The sequence below is a fragment of the Pleurodeles waltl genome, chromosome 4_2 (assembly GCF_031143425.1).
Source record: "Pleurodeles waltl isolate 20211129_DDA chromosome 4_2, aPleWal1.hap1.20221129, whole genome shotgun sequence".
Taxonomy (NCBI): domain Eukaryota; kingdom Metazoa; phylum Chordata; class Amphibia; order Caudata; family Salamandridae; genus Pleurodeles; species Pleurodeles waltl.
Window position 1 is genome coordinate 86046951 of NC_090443.1, and position 19150 is coordinate 86066100.

A 19150-nucleotide genomic window follows, 5' to 3' on the forward strand; every position below is an offset into this window, starting at 1 on the left:
TTGTCACACTGTGGCCAGGAACAAAGCATGTACTGGGTGGAGGTGCTTCTCACCTCCCCATGCAGGAACTTTAACACCTGGCGGTGAGTCTCAAAGGCTCATGCCTTTTGTTACAGCACCCCAGGGCATCCCAGCTAGTGGAGATGGCCGCCCCTCCGGCCACTGCCCCCCCTTTTGGCGGCAAGGCTGGAGGAGATAAAGAGAAAAACAAGGAGTCACCTACCAGTCAGGACAGCCCCTAAGGTGCCCTGAGCTGAGGTGACCCCTGCCTTTAGAAATCCTCCATCTTGAGTTTGGAGGATTCCCCCAATAGGAATAGGGATAGGGATGTGCCCCCCCCCCTCCCTTCAGGGAGGAGGCACAAAGAGGGTGTGGCCACCCTCCAGGAGAGTAGCCATTGGCTACTGAACCCCTGACCTAAACACCCCCCTAAATTTAGTATTTAGGGACGACCCTGAACCCAGGAAATCAGATTCCTGCAACCTTCAACAAGGACTTCTGACCTGAAAGCCCCACAGAGACGACGGAGATGACAACAGACTTAGCCCCAGCCCTACCGGCCGGTCTCCAGACTCAAAGAACCTGGCCAGTGACGCATCCGTCAGGGACCAGCGACATCTGAGGACTCAGGGGACTGCCCTGAACCTAAAGTACCAAGAAACTCCAGAGAACAGCGGCACTGTTCAAAATCTGCAACAACTTTACAATAAAGAAACAACTTTTAAAGAACTCTCTCTTCCCGCCGGAAGCATGAGACTTCACACTCTGCACCAGATGCCCCCGGCTCGAGTTTAGGAAAACCAACACCGCAGAGAGGACACCCAGGTGACTACGATGACGTGGGCACCCTCAGTCGACCTCCCTGCACCCCCACAGCAACACCTGCATAGAGGGTCCAGAGGCTCCCCCTGACCGCGACTGCCTGGTAACAAAGGAACCGACGCCTGGAACAAGCACTGCACCTGCAGCCCCCAGGACCGAAAGGAACCACCTACCAGTGCAGGAGTGACCAGCAGGCTGCCCTCATCCTAGCCGAGTCGGTGGCTGGCCCGAGAAGCCCCCCCTGTGCCCTGCCTGCATCGTCTAAGTGACCCCCGGGTCCCTTCATTGCTTTCAATAGTAAACCCGACACCTACTTTCCCTACTGCACCCGGCCACCCCTGTACTGCTGAGGGTGTGTTTTGTGGGCTTATGTGTATCTCCCCCCCCCCCCCCCACCCCAACTGCTCTACAAAATCACCCTGGTCTGCTCCCAGAGGACGCAGGTACTTACCTGTAAGCAGACTGGAAGCAGAGCACCCCTGTTCTCCATAGGCACTTGTGTGTTTTGGGCACTCCTTTGACCTCTGCACCTGACCGGCCCTGTGTTGCTGGTGCTGTTGCTTTGGGGTTGCCTTGAACCCCCAACAGTTGGCTGCATATGGCCATGAGACTGGTAATTTCTTTACTTACCTGAGAAACCTAACCAAACTTACCTCCCCAGGGAACTGTTGATTTTTGCACTGTGTCCACTTTTAAAATAGCTTATTGACATTTTAACCAAAACTGTGTGTACTACTGTTTTAAATCAAAGTTCTATACTTACCTGTGTGAATTGCCTTGTATTTTATGTACTTACCTCAAATCCTGTGGTTCTAAAATAAATTAAGAAAATATATTTTTCTATATAAAAACTATTGGCCTGGAGTTAAGTCTTTGAGTGTGTGTTCCTCATTTATTGCCTGTGTATGTACAACAAATGCTTAACACTACCCTCTGATAAGCCTACTGCTCGACCACACTCCCACAAAATAGAGCATTAGTATTATCTAATGTTACCACTATCAGCCTCTAAGGAGAACCCTTGGACTCTGTACACACTATCTCTCACTTTGAGATAGTATATACAGAGCCAACTTCCTACAGTGACGCTGATGAAAAAAACCTGCCTGTTTGCAAATCTCAACAAGAGGTGGGGAAACGGTGGTGTTCAGCGGCAGATGGGAGCTATGCCAAGAATGATACAGTACAAAGATGATAAGCATGTCATATGGCTTCAGAGTTGTCTCAGTCCTCCACTAGGCTACAAAATGTATCTATCAGTCTAATGAAGTTTGCAGGATAGTGATACCAGCTAACTCCAAAGAGGTAGGATGAAGGCATTTTAACTCCAGCCAGGCAGAGCATGAAGTACCCATAAGTCTTTGGACCAAACAATTCTTTCTTAATACACTGAGAAAAGACTTAGGGGGTGATTCTGACCCCGGCGGTCAAGGACCGCCGGGGCCGGGGTCGGCGAGAGCACCAACAGGCTGGCGGTGCTCCGCAGGGCATTCTGACCGCGGCGGTATGGCCGCGGTCAGAACAGGAAAACCGGCGGTGTCCTGCCGGTTTTCCGCTGCCCTGCTGAATCCTCCATGGCGGCGAAGCTTGCTGCGCCGCCATGGGGATTCCGACCCCCTCACCGCCATCCTGTTCCTGGCGGTTTTGACCGCCAGGAACAGGATGGCGGTGAGGGGTGTTGTGGGGCCCCTGGGGGCCAATGGCATGGGCACTGCAGGGGCCCCCATAAGAGGGCCCCACTTTGAATTTCAGTGTCTGCTTAGCAGACACTGAAATTCGCGACGGGTGCTACTGCACCCGTCGCCCCCTTCCCACTCCGCCGGCTCCATTCGGAGCCGGCTTCCTCGTGGGAAGGGGTTTCCCGCTGGGCTGGCGGACGGCCTTCTGGCGGTCGCCCGCCAGCCCAGCGGGAAACACAGAATAACCGCGGCGGTCTTCTGACCGCGTAGCGGTATTCTGTTGGGGGAACTTTGGCGGGCGGCCTCCGCCGCCCGCCAAAGTTGGAATGACCCACTTATTCTCTTAGAACTCTGGCACAATGTGGCAAGAGCTCTGAAAGCAGGATCTCTTGCATGGAACAATATTTTAGAGATAGACTCTCTCTGAGCAAGGATCAGCACATCCAAGATTGGTGGAAAGATTTCTTTTCACAAAAGGCAGCCTCTGGCAAGGGTGCAGAAAAGTGGTGTGGCCGCACAAAATCAATGGCAGGGAGGGTGCCTAAAGCTTGCTGGAGGGGTCCAGAAGGTTTTATAACTTTTATGAGCCATTTTACCATCAATCAAAGATACACTTCAACATCTAAGAATATGGGCTATTACATTATGCTCAGAGAGCCATTTACACTGAACACCCTCAGAGTTTACATATTGATATCACGTTTTATAAATTAGCCAGAGACCTCAGATCAGATACTCAGATCAGATACTTTTGCTCAGTTCAGACTTGATGTACCTATCATGCCAGAACAGGGTGTCGTTCTTTTCCTTGTCTGGCTGCCTGGCATTGGAACAATTTGCCTGTTGCCATTAAAAGCACTCCAAATCTATCACTTAAAAAATACTAAAAACCTTGTTGTTTTACTGTCATGAGTGAGCAGGCAAAGAAATTCTGATAACATTGCAGGAATAAAGATCACTGAGAAGGCAAACTAAAAGAAAGGGTTGCAATGGTAATGATGACCACTAAAGATAAATGACCTACAACAGTGGTTACCAACGTTTTGACTTCTGGGGACCCCCACTTAATCATTACTGGAACCCGAGGACCTCCACTGAATCATTATTGGAATCCGGGAGACCTCCCCTCTCCCCCCTCAACTGAGTCATTACTGGAAGCCAGGGACCTGAGCCGAAGCATTGTCGATGATGATTGGTACAGCAAAACAATACACAAAAATACAGAAAAGGGCATTCATCAAACAAATACACAAATTATGACATTTTACTTAATTCACAAACACATGTATTTAAAAAAAATAAAATAAAATAAAAATAAATCTACATTTTAAAAGAACGGTTGGAGTTTCTCTAAATTCAATTGAGGCCACTCTCCGTCCATACTATATTCTGTTTGATGTACCTGCACTGCTCTCATGAATCAATCTGAGCATGCAAATTACATTTTTAGCCTCTAATTTCCAATTCCTTCACTTTTACAGTACATTATAAAATCATGAATTGTACATTTGGTCTCTTTATATAAATATACTTTATTAATCTGTCGTTATTTAATTTTCGGAGTAGTCGTGGACCCGCTAAGGAAGCTTCGCGAACCCCCAGGAGTCCCGGGACCACATGTTGGGAACCAGTGGCCTACAACACCTTAGCTGAAATGAATGCACAAAGTGAAAGGTCAAATAAAGCATCATCCTTATAACACAGCAGCAGCAACTTCCCATGGGCCCTAAGCTCGGACCTTGCCAAAGTCAGAAAACGTTAGTTAAAAGAAAAGTCTAGCACTGACCAATACCTCCTTTCACGATCTGCTTTACATAGCAATGAATGAAATGTATTACAAGTGTTGTAGATCTGTTAGCGTTCACTTGTGTAGATGAAAACTATCAACATTTTATGATGGTTATGAAGTCAGTCAAGTCAGGATGCTAAAAAATACAAAACTACCACCATTCATCATCATCATCATCATATCTTTATTTCAGATGACCGACCTGAAAAGAACATGTTTAAAATACAAAACAGAAAAATATTTAAAACAATAAATACAGCTGTCATCTCTCTAAGCCTCCACATATACAGCAGAAACCGGGAAACAGCAAAAGCAATAGGCTGCCTGGTATCGCTTCGTAATACTCTAAAAGTAGTGCTAAAATTGCGAAAATCCCAGATTACAGCAAACTGGTCAAATCCACCTTCTTCTAAGACCTTGGTAGACAGGGCAGAAAAACAAAACATGCTCTGGAGATTCTACCACCTGTGAGCAGAATCGACAAAACCCATACTGGTCACAAGGGTGGCATTCCATTTGGCTGCAAATGAACCAAGGGGCAGAGTTCCCATATCAAATTTAAGATTTAAAGTCTTTGCCAAGGGGGGTTTAATCTCATCCAGGAACTTCTCAAAATGGTAATCCACTTTAAACTCCAGAAAGGACGCAGATAAGGAACCAATCCTATGGGAATGTAGATATAGATTATCAGCATAACACCAATAAGGACTTTTAAGTTCGGACCTGGACACTGAAATGGTGTCTAAAGGTGAGAACCAAAGATTCTCATACCCAATCTGGCCCAAGAGAGCCTTCAACAAACCAAACCAGACAATCTTGCTGGCACCAGGCTTCCCCAAGACATCTTCATGAGCCTCATGAAGAGGCATAAGCTGAGGGAGTGTTCAAAGTCTCTGCCAACATAAGTGGTTTTAGTCTAGCTATATCATTGATCTGTCTCAGACCAAGATTTAGCCGGAAGGTGACAAGCAGGGTACAGGCATAAAGATTACTTATGGATCTCAGAAAACGGTTTTCTATCAACTCTAGGGGTCTAGCATCCGGAATGCCCCAGAGCTCCTCACCATATAAGGGGGCCCCTAATGTTTAGGTTTTATAAATTTCGAGTGCTGGTGACACTGGACAAAATGGAGGGGAACGAAGGGCCCTCAAGATGACCCCACAATATTGTTCTAGTTTGAGCCTGCATGTTTGAACATGGGGGACCAATCAAAACTTTCTGTAAGCATGACCCCCAAATAATCAAACACACAAACTCTCTCCAATGACACACCATTAAGGTCAGGTTAGGGCAAGAGGTTTGTCAGGGATTAAAAACTATGCATTTAGGCCCTCATTACAACCCTGGCGGTCGGTGATAAAGTGGCGGTAATACCGTCAACAAGCCTGCGGTAAAAAAAATGGATTTATGACCTCGGCGGAAATCGTCAACACAGACAGCCACTTTAAAACACCGACCGCCACTGCAGTAGCAACAAGCACTGTGGCGGTAACCGCCAACATCCAGGCGGAAGACAAGGTTCCGCCCACTGTATTACAACAGGCCTATCCGCTACCTTTTCCGGGGAGGTACCAATGACAACAAAAGCACGGCGGAAACAGATCTTAGAAATTAAAGGACTCACCTCTGGACACTCAGGGAACAACCATGATGCCATGGAGCCCAAACTACAGATCTTCCCCATTCTGGCCTACCCCCTCCTACACCAGGAATACCAACAACGGCGACTACCACAGTGAGCACTGCCGCCTAGCACACAGGGGAGGGGGGAGGAAAAAGAGTGACACACACACATGCAAAACGCAACACCCCCAACACCATACACACAAACAGATGCAGTAACATTACATATCCACCCGCACCCCTCCGGAATAATGCAAGGACAAAAGGAAGTGATTAAAGTGAGTGTAATAAGATAAAAATCCAGAAAAACGTCCTCAAAATTCAAAACAGTATTTACAGATATACAAATGGAGGGACACTGCCCAGTCCATAATGTCCATGTGTAAGAAGTTGGCTCTGTATATACTATTTCAAAGTAGGAAATAGTGTGCACAGAGTCCATGGGCTCCCAGTAGAGGTAAGATAGTGGCAAAATTAGATAATTCTAATGCTCTATTTTGTGGTAGTGTGGTCGAGCAGTAGGCTTATCAGAGGGTAGTGTTAAGCATTTGTTGTACACACACAGGCAATAAACAAGGAACACACACTCAAAGACTTACTCCAGGCCTACAAGTTCAAGATTTGAAGTAAATACATAAAATGCAAGGTACTCCACACAGGTAAGTTAGGAACTTTGAATTAAAGCAATATCATATACAGTCTTTGTTAAAATGGCAATAAGCTATTTTAAAAGTGGACAGTGCAAAAATCAACAGTTCCTGGGGGAGGTAAGTAATGGTTAGTTTGTGAGGTAAGTAAGACACTTACAAGTCTCAGTTCCTGGGCATAGGCAGCTCACCGTTGGGGGTTCAGGGCAACCCCAAAGTTACCAAACCAGCAGCTCGGGGCCGGTCAGGTGCAGAGGTCAAAGAGGTGCCCAAAACACATAGGCGCCTATGGAGAACAGGGGTGCTCCGGTTCCAGTCTGCCAGGCTGTAAGTACCCCCGTCCTCAGGGGGCAGACCAAGGGGGTTTTGTAGAGCACTGGGGGGGTGGACACAAGTAGGCACACAAAACACACCCTCAGCGGCACAGTGGCGGCCGGGTGCAGTGTGCAAAGCAGGCGTCGGGTTTTAGATAGGATTCAATGGAGGGACCCGGGGGTCACTCCAGCGGTGCAGGTAGGCACAGGGGGGGCTTCTTGGGACAGCCACCACCTGGGCTAGGCAGAGGGTCGCCTGGGGGTCACTCCTGCACTGAGGTTCGGTTCCTTCAGGTCCTGGAGGCTGTGGGTGCAGTGCTTGGTCCAGTCGTCGGGTCTCTTGTTACAGGCAGTCGCGGTCAGGAGGGCCTCTGGATTCGCTATGCAGGCGTCGCTGTGGGAGTCCGGGGGGGCGTCTCGGGCTACTCACGGGGTCGCAGTCGCCAGGGGGTCCTCCCTGTGGTGTTGGTTCTCTGGATCTCGAGCCGGGGGCGTTGGGTGCAGCGTGTGAAGTCTCATGCTTCCGGCGGGAAGAGTGAGTTCTTTGGAAGTTGCTTCTTTGTTGCAAAGATGTTGCTGTTTTTGAGCAGAGCCTCTGCTCACGGGAGTTTCCTGGTCCTGGGGGTCAGGGCAGTCCTGAGGCTTCAGAGGTCGCTAGTCCCTGAAGGATGCATCACTGGTTGCATGTTTTTGGTTCTGGAGACAGGCCGGTAGGGCTGGGGCCAAAGCAGGTGTTGTCGTCCGTTGTCTCTGCGGGCTTGTAGGTCAGAAGTCCCTCTTTGTATTTCAGGTTGCAGGAATCCGATTTCCTGGGTTCTTGGGTGCCCCTAAATACTAGATTTAGGGGTGTGTTTAGGTCTGGGAGGGAAGTAGCCATTGGCTACTGTCCAGGAGGGTTGCTACACCCTCTTTGTGCCTCCTCCCTGTGGGGAGAGGGGGACATCCCTAATTCTATTGGCGGAATCATCCAAAACTAAGATGGAGGATTTCTAAAGGCAGGGGTCACCTCAGCTCAGGGCACCTTAGGGGCTGTCCTGACTGGTGGGTGGTGACTCCTTGTTTTCCTAATTATCTCCTCCAGCCTTGCCGCAAAAAGAGGGGGCAGTGGCCGGAGGGTGGGGGGGGGCATCTCCACTAGCTGGGATGCCCTGGGGTGCTGTAACAAAGGGGGTGAGCCTTTGGGGCTCACCGCCAGGTGCCACAGTTTCTGCAGGGAGAGGTGTGAAGCACCTCCACCCAGTGCAGGCTTTGTTCCTGGCCACAGAGTGACAAAGGCACTCACCCCATGTGGCCAGCAACTCATCTGGTTGTGGCAGGCTGGCAGAAACTGGTCAGCCCCACACTAGAGGTTAGACTGGTATTCAGGGGGCGTCTCTAAGATGCCCTCTGGGTGCATGTTACAATAAATTGCACACTGGAATCAGTGTGCATTTATTGTGCTGAGAAGTTTGATACCAAACTTCCCAGATTTCAGTGTAGCCATCATGGAACTGTGGAGTTTGTGTTTAACAAACTCCAGGCCATATACTCTTATATACTCTTATGGCTACCCTGCACTTAGTGTCTAAGGTTTTGCTTAGACACGGTTGGGGCATAGTGCTCATGCACATATGCCCTCACCTGTGGTATAGTGCACCCTGTCTTAGGGCTGTAAGGCTGGGTAGCAGGGTCCCAGCACACTTTCAATCAAAACTTAGCATCAGCAAAGGCAAAAGGTTAGGGGGACCCATGCCAAGGAGGCATTTCCTTACACCGTGGGCCACATCTCGTAGGCCAAGGCCCCATCTTACCCCTGCATCAACACGGAGAGAACACTGCTGGGGCATCAGGTCGAAAATATACAGGCACCTCAGGGGGACGGGGAATGAGGGGATACCTCAGTCAGACGATGGAACACAACCACTGGTCCTGGAGAGGGCTACATGCCCTGTGCGACGTCCTGGGGGTGCAAAGCCACAGTCTCTCAAGTAGATGGCTTCTTCCACTGGTTCTGGAGGGGGCCTTGTGCCCAGTGTGCTTCATTCTGGCAAGGGGGTGAGTGGATACCTTCTTCCACTGGTTCTTGAGGGGGCCTTGCGCCTTGTGATGCAGATCTTTGAGAGTGCAAGGTCATAGTCTCTCACCGGAGTGTCAGACCCTCAAGATTTGCAGTGGGCAGGATGCATAACACTCTACGGAAGCAGGACTACAGTCCATCCGCCGGCAGCAATGGCTGCACAGTGGTGGCAGTGCTGGTGCTGACAGTGGTGGGGGGAGGCTCCAGCCCTTCCCCGGCAGCCTCGGATGGCTGCCCACTGGGGCAGCTGCTGCTGCCAGTGGTGCTGGTGGCGGTGCTGATGGCGGTGCAGGTGGCAGTGCTGCCAGTGGTGGGGGGAGGCTCCAGCCCTTCCCCTGCAGCCTCGGACAGCTGCCCACTGGGGCTGCTTTTGCCAGTGGTGCTGGTGGCAGTGCTTGTGGCAGGCTGATGCAGGTGGCAGTGCTGCCAGTGGTGGGGGGAGTCTCCAGCCCTTCTCCTGCAGCCTAGGATGGCTGAAGCGCCATGGTTGGTATTGGGGGCTCAGAGTCTGTCACAGCACCAGGACAGAGCCTGGAATGATCTCTGTTGGGCTGCCACAACAGAGCGAACGCCCTCCAGGAAAGCATCTGTATGGTGCAAATGCCCTGCCAGGCCCTGGATGGCATTCACTATGGCTGACTGCCCAACAGAGATGGATCTCAGGAGGTCAACAGCCTCCTCACTCAGGGAAGCAGGGCTAACTGGGGCAGGGCCTGAGCTGCCTGGGGTGAAGGAGATGCCCACCTCCTGGGTCAGTGGGCACGGGAAACACGCTGAGGGGCTGCTGGGAGGGCGGTGCTGGTACGGGGGATGGCGGCTGTACCTGTAGTTGGGGCTGCCACAGGGCTGTCCGCCACCACTAGGGAGCTTCCATCGGAGGAGGTATCACTTTCAGAACTGTCCCCTCCTGTCTCCGCCGTCCTCCATCTCACTAGTGCCCTCCCAGTCAGTGGATTCAGCCTCCTGGGCCCTGTGGGATGCAGCTCCCTCCGTCGCAAGTGCCTCTGCTCCTCCGCCAGATGATGCTAATGCACAGAATGACAGACAAAACAAAAAAGTGAGGGGGGGACAGAGGATACACTTGGTTAATGCCAGCAACACCACCACTGTTGGTGTACACACACAGGGGACAGCCCTACCCACTAGGCAATGTACTACCAGTCACAATGCTAGTCACCAGGCCATGGACAGTAATACTTAACGCCAGTTGCAGCATACCTGAGACCCACAGAGCCCTGCCCAGTTGTGGATGCCCACTAGCTTGTTTGGAGGTGGAGTTCATCAGTCCCTGCCCAACATGGTACCTATCCCTGCAATGTCAGGCCTGGACTAGGGCACCAACAGGCGCGCATCCCCCATCAAGAGACCACCCCACCACACGCAAGTACTAGATTGGGAACTGTACTCACCCCGTTGTGGCTGCTGTGATGCCCTCAAGCGCCCATCTAGGTCCGGATAGGCCACCACCAGTATGCGGGCCATCAGAGGAGTCAGGGTTCGACGGGCACCCCTTCCTCGCAGGGAGGACATCCCCAGCTGGGCCTCCGTCGTCTTCCATGCCCAGCGTCTCAGGTCCTCCCACCGTTTGCAACAGTGGGTGCTCTGCCTGCCATAGACCCCCAGGGTCCGCATGTCCTAGACGATGGCACGCCATATATCCTTTTTCTGATGGGCGCTGACCTGCAGAAAAAGAAACATAGAAAAAGGCATCAGTCTTACCGTCCAGCCTGTTACACTCATGGCTCACCATAACCCTCCCATCCCCTTAAGCATAGACATCACCCACCATACATGCAGCACGCTGCCCAGAACCCCTCAACCACCCCCCCCCCTTACACGAGGCCCTCACATACAGCACTCCATGCATTCACACCCCATGAATCGTGCTCACAGTGTACTCACCTGTTGGTCTGGATGCCCATACAGCATTCGGTACTGGGGTAGGACCCCATCCACTAGTCTCTCCAACTCCACAGAGGTGAAGGCAGGGGCCCTTTCTCCAGTGACTTGAGCCATGGTCGCTTCCAGACAGGTCACAGCAGCACTTGCAGTGTAGGTCCTCTCCTGCTGAATGTCAGGTAGCAAGTGAGTGAACAGATAGAAAATGGCAGTCACGTCCGCGGCGGTGCGTACCCTCACCGCCCACATACATCACCATTGGCTACTGTAACCCATAGGGCCCAATGTTAACCAATGAAGAGTTGCACGGCGGAACTCGACCCCCCCCCCCCCCCCCCCCCCCCCCCCCAACGGCGCTCAACGACTGCTGCATTACCTAATTTCCACCTGTCCATCCACACAGGACAGGCGTCCGCAATTTCAGGACGGGGGTGGGGGGGGGGGGGGGGGGGGGGGGTGACGCAGTCACGCTAGAGCACCTAACTGCGTCACAGCAGACATTGGTACATTTTGGGCCTAAACATCAACATACTGTTTCTGTCACAACATGCAATGCATTGTACATTTAGGAAATGTGGGAAACTGACCAGCTGCACATCATTTTGCCCCCTAGATTACAACCGCTGCGGATGAATAGGAGATGGAGACATCCCCACCCCCCACCGTCTACAGGCTCCTGGTGGACTTGGCAACAATGGAGGAGAGGCACATTATCTTCACCTACATACTTGATTAGGCCACAATCCAAGAGCTGTATGCCCAATTAGAGCCATACCTGATCTCAGCTATCCGTCAGCCCACTGGGATGCCCCCTCTTGTGCAAGTCCTATCTGTGCTCCATTTCTTGGCAACTGGCTCCTTCCAAGTGACAGTGGCCTTGGCAGCAGGAATGTCACAGCCAATGTTCTCAAACGTGCTGACCAGAGTGCTGTGTGCCCTGATTAAGCACATGCGCAACTACATTGTTTTCCCCCAGGTGGAGGATTTCATCACAGTGAAAGCTGATTTATATGCAATGGGACATATCCCCAACATTATTGGGGCAATAGATGGTACACATATTGCATTCGTCGTTCGCCCCGCACCCCCTTCTCCCTCACCCTCTCTCCCCCGGGAGCAATGAACAGGTGTTCAGAAATCTAAAGAGCTTTCACTCTATGAATGTGCAGATAGTGTGCCTGGAGGACCAGTACATCTCCCATGTAAATGCAACTTATCCTGGGTCTGTGCATGATGCCTTTATCCTGAGGAATAGCAGCATCCCATATGTGATGGCTCAACTCCAGAGGCACCGGGTGTGGCTAATAGGTGAGCCCATGGTACCCACCCTGTGTATGTGGGTTGGCCCTAAGGGTTAGTGTCTGGCTAACAGGTATCCCTCGATATTTCCATATGGCTCTGGTTACCCCAACCTCTCAAGGCTAATGACCCCAGTGAGGAATCCCAGGACAAGGGCAGAGGAACGTTACAATGAAGCACATGGGCGAACAAGAAGAATTATAGAGCGAACCTTTGGGCTCCTGAAGGCCAGGTTTCGGTGCCTCCATCTAACAGGTGGTTCCCTGTGCTACTCACCCAAGAAGGTGTGCCAGATCATCGTGGCATGTTGCACAACCTTGCTTACATCACCATGTGCCTTTTCTGCAGGAGGAAGAGGCTGGAGACTGGCGTGTGGCAGCAGTGGAGCCTGTACACAGTGATGAAGAGGAGGCAGAGGATGAAGATGAGGACAACAGAACATCAATCAAACAGTACTTCCAGTGACACGCAGGTAAAACACTGTAACTTCACCTTCCAGTGCAGTTTGTGTTGTATATCTTAACTGGCAGGCTGCTGTTCCCACTACTATGGCCACTTACTGTACCCTTTGACATGTCTATTCACAGATATCTGTGCCCCACTTTGGCTCCTGGTGTATTGAATGCAGCAATCTACAGGTCATACCTATCGGAAACATAACTGTACAGTCTAATTGCAATGTCTACAGATTGTTAAATACATACTTAAATCATTTGACATACTCCATACTTGTATTTTTTCAAAGGGTGCTTATTTAAGTGCTGAGAAGTAAATGGGGATGTGCAATGGGCTTGGGTGATGGTGGAGTAAAGTCCAGGATAGAGTCCAGTCTATTTGTATCACAGGTGCACTGTCCAATGGGGCACAGGAAGGGGGGCAATGGCAGTTCAGCTTTGCCTTGTGTGAGTAGTTATTTTGTGGGCTAGGTGATTCTCTCTAGTGTGCATGCTGTGGTGATGGGTGTCCATGCAGGGCTGTGAGTTGTGTCCATGCATTTTTGTTGCATGCAGTGCTGGGTATTGGTGGGGTGTGTGGGAGGTGATGGAGTGAGGTTAAGGGTGGGGGTATGTGATGGCATGCAGGTGGGGGGGCGATAGTAATAGAGATTTGACTTACCAGAGTCCAGTTCTCCTGCTACCCCTGCCAGGCCCTTAGGATGCAGTATTGCCAAGACTTTCTCCTCCCATGTTGTTAGTTGTGGGGGAGGAGGTGGGGGTCCACTGCCAGTCCTCTGTACACCTATCTGGTATCTTGCAACCACAGAACGCACCTTCCCCTGTAGGTCGTTCCACCTCTTCCTGATGTCATCCCTTGTTCTGGGGATCCCACGGCGTTGACCCTGTCCACGATCCTCCGCCATAGCTTCATCTTACTAGCAATGGATGTCTGCTGCACCTGTGCTCCAAATAGCTGTGGCTCTACCCAGATGATTTCCTCCACCATGACCCTTAGCTCCTCCTCAGTGAATCTAGAGTGTCTTTGTGGTGCCATGGGTGTAGTGTGAGTGGTGTACGTGAGGGTGTGTGGGGTGATGTGCTGGGGTGTGTGTGCTGTGAGGTGCATGGATGGTGAATGGGTGATGGTGTTCTAAGGCTCTGATTGTGTGGGTGCTCTTGCTGTATCTCTCCCTAGTGGCAATTTTTGCTAGTCTTAAAGAGTTGTGGGTAATATGGGTGTGTGTTTTATAGTGTTGTGGGGGTGTGGTGTGTGTATGTGTCAGGTGTGTGTAGTTTGAATTGTCCAATGCAGTGTTTTGTATGTGTATGTGTATTTTGAGCGAGGCGGCATGTACCGCCAATGGTTTACCGCTGTTGAATGACCGCTGTGGTGATTCGTGGGTCATAATGTTGTGGGCATAATGGTGCGGCTTTGGATACCGCCAGTTTATCACTGACCTTTGGGCTGGCGGACTTGTGTGTGTGTGTCTGTAAAGTGACGGTTTGCTATGTGTGTGTCATAATATGGGTAGCGGTATACTGCCGTGGTATGTTGGTGGCAGTCAGCATGGCGGTAAGCGGGACTTACCGCCAATGTCACAATGAGAGCCTTAGTCTTGCTGAGGTTGATCTCCAGCCCCTCTGCCTGCAGAACGACCCAAAACAATCCAGAAGGTTTGGGATCCGATCAGGGATTTAGACAGCAAAAGGGTATTGTCTGCCAACAGTAGGGCCGGTATCCTAACCCCAGTAAGACTTGGGGCATCACCCTCATTTCTTATACCAGATCATTAATGTAAGGAGAAATAGGGTCGGGACAACACACACCCGTCTCACTTCTGTTTACAGGGATGGGATCTGTCAACTCACTCTGTGGCCCACATATAACTGGGGCATAATTGTCAGTATGTAATCTGACAATAGGTTTTAGAAGGTAGTCGGGGATCCCAAGTTATGCCATAACCACCCACAGGGAATTTCTGGGGACAAGTTCACAGGCGGACCAAAGGTCCACAAAAATAACAGTCTGCCACCCCTGACTTTTACAAAATTTAAATACAATAACTGCATTAGGAAAACCTGGTGAATTGTTCCAACAATAAAATATAAAGCTACCACCATTCATGTCACAAAAAATGGATTAAGTCTAGACATTTCTAATGTGTCATGATGTTCAAACGTCAAAAGAAGCAGCTCATAAACCTCCAACATCAATTTCAATTGTGATCGCTGCTGTTAGAAGGTGGGTGCCTAGGGATTTGCTGAAACTCTACTCAGCCAATGCAGAAACTGCTCTCCATACATCAAAATCCTTGTTCCGGCACCTAGTATACCGGAATGTGTCTCTGCCTTTAAAGCAGTAAAAGATAAATGCTGAGGCAATGTTAAATAATGAAATTGTGTTTCACGACTGCAGTTTTTTTTCTGTACTTTCAAGATGCCCCTCCATTCTCATATTTTCCCTCTATCTATAGTTAGAAGTGAACATCCTGGTTTCTCCATAATTAGAATATTACAATAGTATCTTTGGGTAGTCCTAATTATGGGACTGTTATATTTTGTTAACAAACCCTGGACACCAGGCTCCTTTCAAATACAAAAAAAGTAAAAGAAATTTTAACACAACAGCTCACAATCAGTTTAATTGATTGCCAAAAGTGCATCAGTCTTAAACTTTGTTACTCTGTAACATTGGATCTAAATTTACTAGGTAAACAAATGAGCATGTACTATCCAAATTGAGCTTTACAAGCTACTACTTGGTGGCCACTGGGAGGCAGCAAGGTGACTGTTACGTATCAGCTGTGCTTTGTAACTAACACACACTAAATAGGTTGAACAATCAAAACATCTTTATTTCGGCACTATCAACGTAGGCCATAAAAGCACAGTGTACAATTTACTACCCTTTGGGAACAATATATCTGGTAGAGACATTCTAGTTGCAGATGTCTTACCTTAGAATTTCCCCCAGGCATCAGACTGGATCTTGAGATTTTTCTTCAAGCAGTACCCCTGCATGCCGTTAGGTGGCGTTGGTCGACTCCGCAGGCATTGTTGGCGTTGTGATGACATCACAGTCATATATAGGCACCACTCAGACACGCTGTCAGTTTCTTTTCACCACTTTCCACGCCAGAAGCGCGGAGCCATAAAGAACACTGAGAATGATGCGCCAAAACTAGGGCCCTTAAAGGGAAGTTCCTGTCCCTAGAAATCAGTTTGTAGTGTGGGGAGGATGGGCGGGTCCGTAAGGAATCTGCAACTAGAACACAATTCAACCAGATAGCTCGATACCAAAGGTAAGTAACTTGTGCATCTAATAGAGACTTCTAGTTGCAGATTCCTTACCTTAGAAGAGATACCCAAGCAATACCATCCCTGGCGGTGGGCTTCGAACCAAGATCACACCAAAAAGAACCACCAAAGTAGCCACCTCTGCAAACTTGACTGTTCAGGCAGTAATGCTTGTTGAACGTATGCAAGGAGGCCCACGTTGCTGACTGGCAGATATCCAGGACTGGAACTCTGCATGCTAATGCTGTGGTAGCAGCAGTTGCTCTGGTTGAATGAGCGCGCAAACCCTCAGGGTGTTGCTTTATCACCAAAGAGTAGCACATCTTGATGTGGAGGACCACCCATAGCGAGATGGTCCTCTTCTGCACTGACTCCTTTCTCCACACCCATATAACCCACAAAGAGTAGATCGTCCACCCAGAAATCTTTGGTACGATTTAAATAGAATGCCAACGCTCTTTTTCGATCCAGACAATGGAGTCTCTCCTCCTTATGCGAGGGATGTGGGGGTGCGTGAAAAGTAGGCAAGGTGATAGATTGGCCTACGTGAAAAGGTGTCACCACTTTGGGAGGAAAGGAAGCCCTGGTACGAACACTACTTTGTCTGGATGTACTGCTAGGAATGGTGGCTTCGAAGAGAGAGCCTGAAGCACACTCATTCTGCAAGCAGAGATAATGGCAATCAAGAATGCAGTGTTAAGAGTCAAGAGCCATAGAGGACAGTTGTGGAACGGCTCAAAAGGAGCACACATGAGGTATGTGAGGACCAAGTTCAAATCCCACTGCAGCATTATAAACGGGATAGGAGGAAACATATGTGTGTGGCCTTTGAGAAACCTCCCAACAATGGGAGATTTGAATAGAGAAGGTTGGTCTGGTAGCCTTAAAAAGGCAGAGATGGCAGACAAAAATCCCTCAAGGGTGCCCAGAGCAGAACCCTGCTGTGTAAGAGAGAGAATAAAGAGAACCTCTGAGAGAGGGAGTCAACAAATTTGATCGGGGGATTGATGGCCATGCTTAATAGCTCGGGATACCAGACTCTTCATGCCCAGTCCGGAGCCACCAGGATAATTTGGGCCCTAACTTGCCTGATGATCTTCAGATCTCTGGGAAGAAGTGGTATTGGCGGGAAGGCGTACAGGAGGCCTGAGCGAGTGCCACCTTGGAAACTCCAGCACACAAAACAGCTGACAATGCGTGTTTTCTGTGGAGGCGAACAGATCTAACCAAGGCTCTCCCCACTGCTGAAAAAGACCTTACACCACCTCCAGATGGAGATGTCATTCATGATCGACTATGCATCGACGGCGGAGTTTGTCTGCTCTGATGTTCAGATAGCCCACCAGATGATGAACCACCAGGGAAATGCCCTGGCGTTACAGTCCTGTCCAGAGGCGAATAGCCTCTTGACAAAGGGTCCACAGCCCCACCTTCCTTGTTGGAGTATTACATGGCTGTGTTGTTGTCGGTGATCACCTGCACCACTTTCTCTTTAAGAGAAGGAAGCAATGCTTTCAATGCAAGTCGGATCACCTGGAGCTCCAAAAGGTTGATGTGGAGCCCAGACTACGCCTCTGATCTTCCCACGTGGCCGCCCCATTCCAGGAGTGACGCATTTCTTACTACTGTGAGATCTGGTTGGGAAAGGGAGAGGGATCTGCCCTTGACCCAATTTGGATTCGACAACCACCACAGCAGGTCTTTCGCAGTTCCCTCTGAGATCTGAACCATGTCAGAGAGACTACCCTGGTGCTGCGCCCACTGGAACTTCAGGTCCCACTGCAGAGCCCGCATATGCAATCTGGCATGTTGGACCAGCAGGAGCCCATGAGGCCCAGCAGCCTCAGAGTCATTTTCACTGAAATCCAGGATAGAAGCTGAAACATCTGTATCATAGCCCAAATATCCTGGACTCGCTTTTCGGGAGGATAAGCCCGAACCTGCACTGTGTCCAGGACAGCTCCTCTGAAAGGGACCATCTGAGAGGAGTCAGGTGCGACTTCGGCATGTTTATAGTGAACCCCAGCGAATGCAGGAGGTTTGCTGTAGTCTGGAGGTGGGAGAAGACTTTCTGGGACGTGTCCGCCTTCATTAGTTAGTCGCCGAAGTAGGGGAAGACTGGAACCCCTAACCTGCGCAAGTGAGCTGCAACCACTACCATCACTTTCGTGAACACTGGAGGAGCGCTGGTAAGGCCAAAGGGGAGCACAGTGAACTGAAAGTGCCTGTGACCTACCACAAAAAGTAACATCTGTGGGCCAGCAGGGCCGGAATGTGAAAATAGGTATCCTGCAAGTCCAACACCATCTCTAAGGTCTAGGGCAAAAAGGACCTGAGCTAGGGTTTGCATCTTGAACCTCTCCTTCTTAAGATTGAGAGATAGGAGATCTAGGATACGGTGAAGGCCCTTGTCGGCAAACTGAAAGTAGTGGGAACAACAACCACTGTCTACTTCTGGCGCAGGGACCCTCTCTATGGCTCCCTTGGCCAAGAAAGCCTTGACCTACTCGCAGAAAAGTGCAATATGATCCTCTGATAAATAATCGAATGACAGTGGCAAGATTGAAGGAGAAGTCTCGAAGGGGAGGGAGTAGCCCCTTCGGAAGATTTGTAACATCCACTGGTTTGTGGTAAAGGGATTCCCAGTGGGGCAGGTGATGGTGAATCCTTCCGCCAACTGGTCCCGGATGTTCCAACGATCTAGGAAGGTTTGGTGGCAGAGGAGGGTGTGGGGGGTAGACTTGACAGCCCGCTGAGTCCCTGATCCACAAGCTCATGGTATCCCACGGCCACACAGGGGCTGTACAGCATGCGCGGGTTAGTGGCAAGCTGTGAAGGAATGAGGTTGTGTGCCCCTTCTGTAGCTGCGAAAGGCAGACTATTGGGGGCAAGGAGCAGCTGCAAAGCCAAGGGACCGAGCCGTAGCCCGGGAATCATTGAAGTGCTCGAGCACTGAGTCCACCTTGTCTCTGAAGAGACGGGTGCCATCAAAGGGCATGTCCATCAAGGATTGCTGGACATCCCCAGAGAAGCCAGACGTCCTCAACCAGGCGTGGTGTCTCAATGTCACTGTCAATGCAACCGATCTGCCCAGTGAGTTAGTCGTATCCAGTCCACAACGGTAAGGAAATGCCTCCTTGGCATGGTTACCCCCTGACTTTTTGTCTTTGCTGATGCCAAGTTATGATTTGAAAGTGTGCTGAGGCCTGCTAACCAGGCCCCAGCACCAGTGTTCTTTCCCTAACCTGTACCTTTGTTTCCACAATTGGCACACCCTGGCATCTAGG

At 50.2% G+C, this 19150-nt stretch overlaps 1 protein-coding gene across 5 annotated transcripts in view; it reads right to left on the bottom strand.

The window, feature by feature from the left end:
* Positions 1–19150, bottom strand: part of R3HDM2 (R3H domain containing 2) — a 1111447-nt gene that overhangs the window by 734259 nt on the left and 358038 nt on the right. The gene's annotated exons all lie outside the window — the stretch shown is intronic.